General features: G+C 40.6%; 1 protein-coding gene across 3 annotated transcripts in view; it reads right to left on the reverse strand.

Moving 5' to 3' along the window:
• Window positions 1-5784, reverse strand: part of kynu (kynureninase) — a 177074-nt gene extending 171290 nt beyond the window's left edge. For 2 of the 3 annotated variants that reach the window (XM_078403379.1, XM_078403381.1), the window contains exon 1: window positions 5477-5784. The gene's annotated coding sequence lies outside the window, so the exon portion shown is untranslated. Of the gene's footprint in view, window positions 1-5428 lie in introns of all 3 variants that reach the window. The other variant, XM_078403380.1, reaches the window with a different exon arrangement.
• Window positions 5785-6000: the final 216 nt, after the last annotated feature.

A 6000-nucleotide genomic window follows, 5' to 3' on the forward strand; every position in this document is an offset into this window, starting at 1 on the left:
TGCAGTTCTTTCCTACACATGCTGATGTAGAGTTGTGGATAACATGACCCAAGAGCACGATGGCTGATGAGAAGCAGCAGTTCTTGAATCTGAAAATCATCGTTCTCTGGCTCCTGTGTCTTCTTCCTGATGATAGCATTGAGAAAAGAGAGTGGCCAGGATGGTGTGGGTCTTTGATGATTTTCATTGTCTCTTTGAGACAATGTTCTTCCTGTCGATCCCTGCGATAGTGGGGATGTCAATAGCCAATGTTCACTACTTTCTGCAGCTTCCTTCATTCTTGGGCATTTGAGTTACTGGTCCAGGTCATGAAGCAACTAATCATTATGCTCTCTACTGCACACCTGTCGACGTTTGATGGTGTATTTAGCAACATGTCAAATCTTCTCAAGCAGTTGAGGAAGTATAAGGTGTTGATGAGTGACACAAGTTATATGGAGTATACACGCAATCTGCTCACTCAAGCAGATAGTGTTTCTGTTCCCACCCCACCATTCCACCATTGTCTGTTGATGAATGCAATTTTAACTAGACAGTGCCTTGTAAAGTTAAATCTTTGCATCTTAAATTCTCTGGTAGGTTCTCTGGGATACTGCAGTATGCTCAGTTGATCAGCAACTTTTTACCCCTCTGATTTTAGGTACTGGGGTAATATTTTGTCGGGCAAAGTAAATACATTTTGGGTGGAAAACACAGATGATGGCAAAACAATAGGTGAATGTATAGGTGATCCATTGAACTCTATATTCTTTATGGAATAATTGAATTTGTGAAATTGAATTTTATTGCACACTTTCTGAATGCTTTCAATGAATGTGTTGTGAGAGAGAAGTAAATATGATGATTGGTGCAGGAAAACCAACAGGGATTTGTGGTTGGGTTAATTTATATCATCCATTAATTATGTCAGCAAAGAGCCCCAAGTGAAAAGAAGGCAGTATAACTTATGAGGGCGAGACATGAAACTGCAGGTACTGAAATGTTGAGTTAAAGCAAACTGCAGAAGTGTTTGAATCCATTCATATATGCTTTCTGACATGCTGAGTTCCTTCAGCAGGTTGGAGTATGAGTTGTAGTATCCTTTCCTCTTCCCATTTGTCTGCACTGTGCCGGCAATGGCTGTTCTCTTATAATGGGGTTAGCTTACACAATACAATTAGGGGTGGCAGAGTGCGCAGTAGTAGAGTTGGTGCCTTACAGCACCAGAGACCCAGGTTCAATCCTGACCTCGGGTGCTCCCTGTATGGTGTTTATACATTTTCCCTGTGACAGCATCATTTTTTTGCAGACTGCAATGGAAGCCAGTGAACTACGCACCAACTACAAGTCTTATATCTGTGGCAGGGAAGGTACTGAAGGGGTTCTAAGAGACAGAAGTTATTTGTATCAAGAAAACCTAAAGACTGCATGGAAATGCCAGCATGGCTCTGTGCAAGTTTGTTTGAGTATTTTGAAGAGGTGACTAAAAGGATTGATGATGCCAAGGTGGTAGACATTTCTTGCATGAACTTACAAGATTGACAAGATCCTGTATGGTAAGCTGGTTGTGAAGATCAGAAGACATTAGACTCAGGATGAGGAAGCCATCTGGCTATAAAATTGGTTTAGTGGGAGAGGCAGAGGGTGTAGTGGAGATTTCTTTATTCAGATTGAGGGCCTGCGACCAGTGGTGTGTTGCATAGATCAGTGCTGTGTGCTTTGTTGTTTGTCATATAATTAATGATGTGGTTGAAAATATAGGTGGAATGACATACACAATGAATGACAAGGCCTTGGATGGTGTTGGTGAATGGGGAGAAGGAGGAGTGCAAGTACATACTTCTGTAAAAGTACTAATACAGGTAGACAGATGGTGAAGAAGGCACATGTCAAGCTTGCCATCATCAGCCATGACAGTAGGTACAAGAGATGGGATGTCACGTTACAATTGTATGAAATGTTGGTGAGACAGCACTTGAAGGATTTGTGTCACCATGCCACAGGAAGGATGTGATTAACTGGAGCGGATGCAGAAAAGATTCACTTGAATATGGTCTAGACTGGACAGCCTGAATTACAAGGAGAGATTAGATAACCTGGGTTAATTTTCCCTGGAGTGAAGGAGGGTGATGTACATAAAATCATGAGAGGGCATAAATAAAATAGATAGTTACAACTGTTTTCCCAGGATAGGAGAGTCCAAAACTAGAAAGCATAGGTTTAAGATGGAGGGAAAATATTTAATGGAGACCTGAAAGGTAGGTTTTTCATAAAGGCGGTTGCAGGTATATGGAATGAGCTGTCGGAGGAAGATACAATCACAACGTTTGAAAAATATTTGGACAGGTACATGGATAAGAAAGGTATAGAGAGAGAGGTATGGATCAAGTCCAGGCAAATGGGATTACCTCAGATAGGCATCTGGGTCAGCAAGGATGAATTGGGTTGAAGGTTAAATCAATAAATCTACATAGCGGTTTCCCTGTGCTGAGGAATTCATGCAACTACACATTGCAAACTTCAGGATATTTGTTACAGTATCTCTCCACCAGAAATGTGAAAGAAGCCAAACACACAAAAAATTAAGAATCCCAATTACCATGAAAGCTAGAGGCAATGTTCCTCCTGTCATACACTATTGAGGTCTAACTGTGGCTGTCACAATTGTATCAGTCAAGGTTCAATCATTTCTGATGTTAAGGTGAGAATTTCTCCTTATAAACTCGCAAGAGATATTAGTTCTGGCTGGGAACCTTACTTTCTCTCCCCCTTCCCCAGCAATTTATTGCACTCTGCGAGGTCTCACTTTGTTCTCCCAGTTAGGCTCAGGTTTTCGAGGAAGACTGTCAGGCTCTCTATATCTGAATCAAAAATATTGCAGCAACAACTTTCTAATCAACAATTTGGCATTTCAGCACCAGCCAGAACATTCCCAGCAAAGAAGTCAAACTCCGTAGCAAAGCTCTATCGACATATTCAGAAGAAATAAAGCAACAATTGAGTTATAATTACGTAATATATTTCAAATATTGCTAGTTATGGTCTTTTATTTCGCTTAATGCTGTGCAAGTTAACACAGTGTACGATGGAGTGCGGAGCTGGAAATAGCAGTGTCCGTGTCAAATTAACCTTCCACATTGTCATTATCATCTTGCTTTTCTTCATGCTATTAGCAATCACTAAGGTGGTCATATACAACATTTTACATTTTAAATGGCATTAACATTTCTGAGTGAGGCCATTTCTATAGCTATTCACAGATTCAAATCTGGACAAGTGTCGTGAACCCTCTAGTCGCAGAAGCTGAATATATCAGTTTAGGGCAGCAGGAAAACTGCCAGTTTAAATTTTATTATGAAAGGAAGGAGGTATAGAGATTGAATGGTTGAAGAAAATTAATTCCAGTTTTTCAATCTTTGACAATTGAAGTCTTCAAAAAGGAGTAAGGTGAAAATTGGAGATGTGTGAGAGGCCAGAGCTGAAAGAGCAGATATAGATTACATTTTAAATGTATGAAGATGTTACAGATACTGTAAAGAGGCAAGGACCAGAGAGAGATCTAGGGTAGGAATTAAATGCTTGTGATGTGGCGGGACACATCGGAGTTAATCGTACTGATTGTTTGCAACCAATTGTTGTGCACATGTCAGGGGACGACAAAGGACCTCTGGGGCGCAGCCTGTCGAGAGGAGCCACCTCTGAACACAGCCCCGAGTCACCACCGTTGACGAACAAGGGGGCCGCGCGCGAACAGTACCAAACCCCGAGGGGATGCCAGCCATGGAACCTACCTTTATAACTTTGTCAGGATCAGATACATAGCGACTCTTTGCGCACTTTGTGTATTGAAGGCAAGAATCTCACTGTGCCTAGGTGCATGTGACAACAAATTATAATTGAATCATTGAATTATTGGTATCACCTGTACATCACAAAACCAAAAAAACAAATCTGAGCTGAAGGCCTGAATATGCTTTATATCTGTCTTTTCAACTTCGTCCTGGCATGGCTACAGTCAGTTGAATGGATTTGGAGGCTGCAGAAATTGTTGGACATTACCTGGTCCATCACAGGTATTTACCTTCCTACCACTGAAGGCATCTACATGAAGCATTGCCTCAACATGGTAGCTGATGTCATCAAAGAACTCCCTGGCCACACTCTCACCCTACGGTTATGTTGGGGACGAAGGTACAGGAGCCTGAGTACCATTACCTCAAGGTCCAAAACAGCTTGATCCCATCAACCATCAGTTCTTTGAACCACTCTGCAGAAGCCTAACCACAACCCTATCTCAGTAGTGAATTGCTAGGGAGTTTGTATAAGGCTGCACTACAAACTTTGGCTTAATCTATTCTAATCTGGTTTGCCAAGTACAAATGATAATGTATTTGATGTATTGTTGCGTTAATAAGCCTGTAAATCTGCAGCAAGTAAGAATTATAGTGTTCCGGTCCCACATGACAACTACACGGAACATGGAACAAGTGCTGGAGTAACTCAATGGGTTAGGCAGCTTCTTTGGAGGAAATGGATAGTCAACGCTTCATGTCAGGACCCTTCTTCAGACTGATCGGACTAATCTGAAGAATGATCCCAAACCAAAACATCATTGATCCATTCCCTCCACAGATGCTGCCTAACATGCTATGTTACTCCAGCACTTTGTGTTTTGTTCAATTCCAGCATCTGCAGTTCCCTGTGTCTACGTTTGACAATGCCACACACTTGGCTCCTGACTCTTGAGTATCTGGGGTTGTGAGGTACTGTACATGGATATATGTAGTTTAGTTTTGTTTATTTAATAAATTCTTAATAGAAGATAGAACAGTACAGCACTGGAACTGGCCCTTTGGCCCATGATGTCTGTGTTGAAAATAATGCTGACCAAATCTTATCTGCTGCACATAATCCATATCCCTCCATTCCTGCATATCCATATGCCTATCCAAAGGTTCCCTACACTATTGTATTTGCCTCAAATATCACCTCCAGGCTCTCAACACTCCCTAAATTCTATTACCCACATACACATAGGAGCAATTTACTGAGGACAATCAACCCACTAACTGCACATCCTTGTGAGATGGGAGAAAACTCGAGCCCCCAGACGAAACCCATGCAATCAACTATAATGATTTTGTGTAATTTACGGTCAATTCAATCCCCTCATTGTTTAAAGATAATTAAAATTTACATATTGCTATGGATTACCAGGTCAGTAACCCATCATTTTACTGTCATAATTTTAGTAATCGGGCTGGGATTGTGCAGAATGGGGAAAGAGGGTGGTGGGTGGAAGGATGGGTTGGTGAGAATGAATGAATGAATGAATGAATGAATGAATGAATGAATGAATGAATGGCAGAACGATTGATGAAATCTTCATTTCAATAACACTAAACATGAAGAAGAAAATAAAATTAAGCAATAATTAAAAGTGATGTACCTGTAACAAAATCAGCGAGCAGTTTGAATGACACAGTGAATCACTTACGCTGGGCCTCCTTGCAGCTAGGCAGTCCCCTCCATTTGTTCAATGAAAATATGAATCATATGCACAAAGCTGGTGTTCTTGCACTACAGGTCTTTCAGTTTAAAAAAAGGCTGAGTTCAGATGAAATGTTAATTGCTAGAATTTCAACCCTATCTTGTGAATGATTAATGAACTGCGTTGGAAATGTTATGAAATGTGGCTATTTCACTGAAAGGGGATCTTTTTGCATTTTCCAATTCTATGCTGACAATATTGCCGTTATAAAAATGAAGAAAATGGGAACAAAAACTTGAACTCCCTGTTACTAATTTACAAGAAGGAGAAGTAACAGTTGACTGGTTTCACAACCTTATTAAAACCCACACAATTGCTACTTTTCCAATTGATTTCAAATATTAACAGGACGGGAAATCAATGCCATTTACTTAGCAAATGTTTTGCATTGCAAGGTCAGTAAATCAGCAAACAAGTTAAGCAACTGTTTATCTTTGCATATTTACTTGGTAGATTGACTGTCCCCAAGC

This window comes from Rhinoraja longicauda, chromosome 8, assembly GCF_053455715.1.
Source record: "Rhinoraja longicauda isolate Sanriku21f chromosome 8, sRhiLon1.1, whole genome shotgun sequence".
Taxonomy (NCBI): domain Eukaryota; kingdom Metazoa; phylum Chordata; class Chondrichthyes; order Rajiformes; family Arhynchobatidae; genus Rhinoraja; species Rhinoraja longicauda.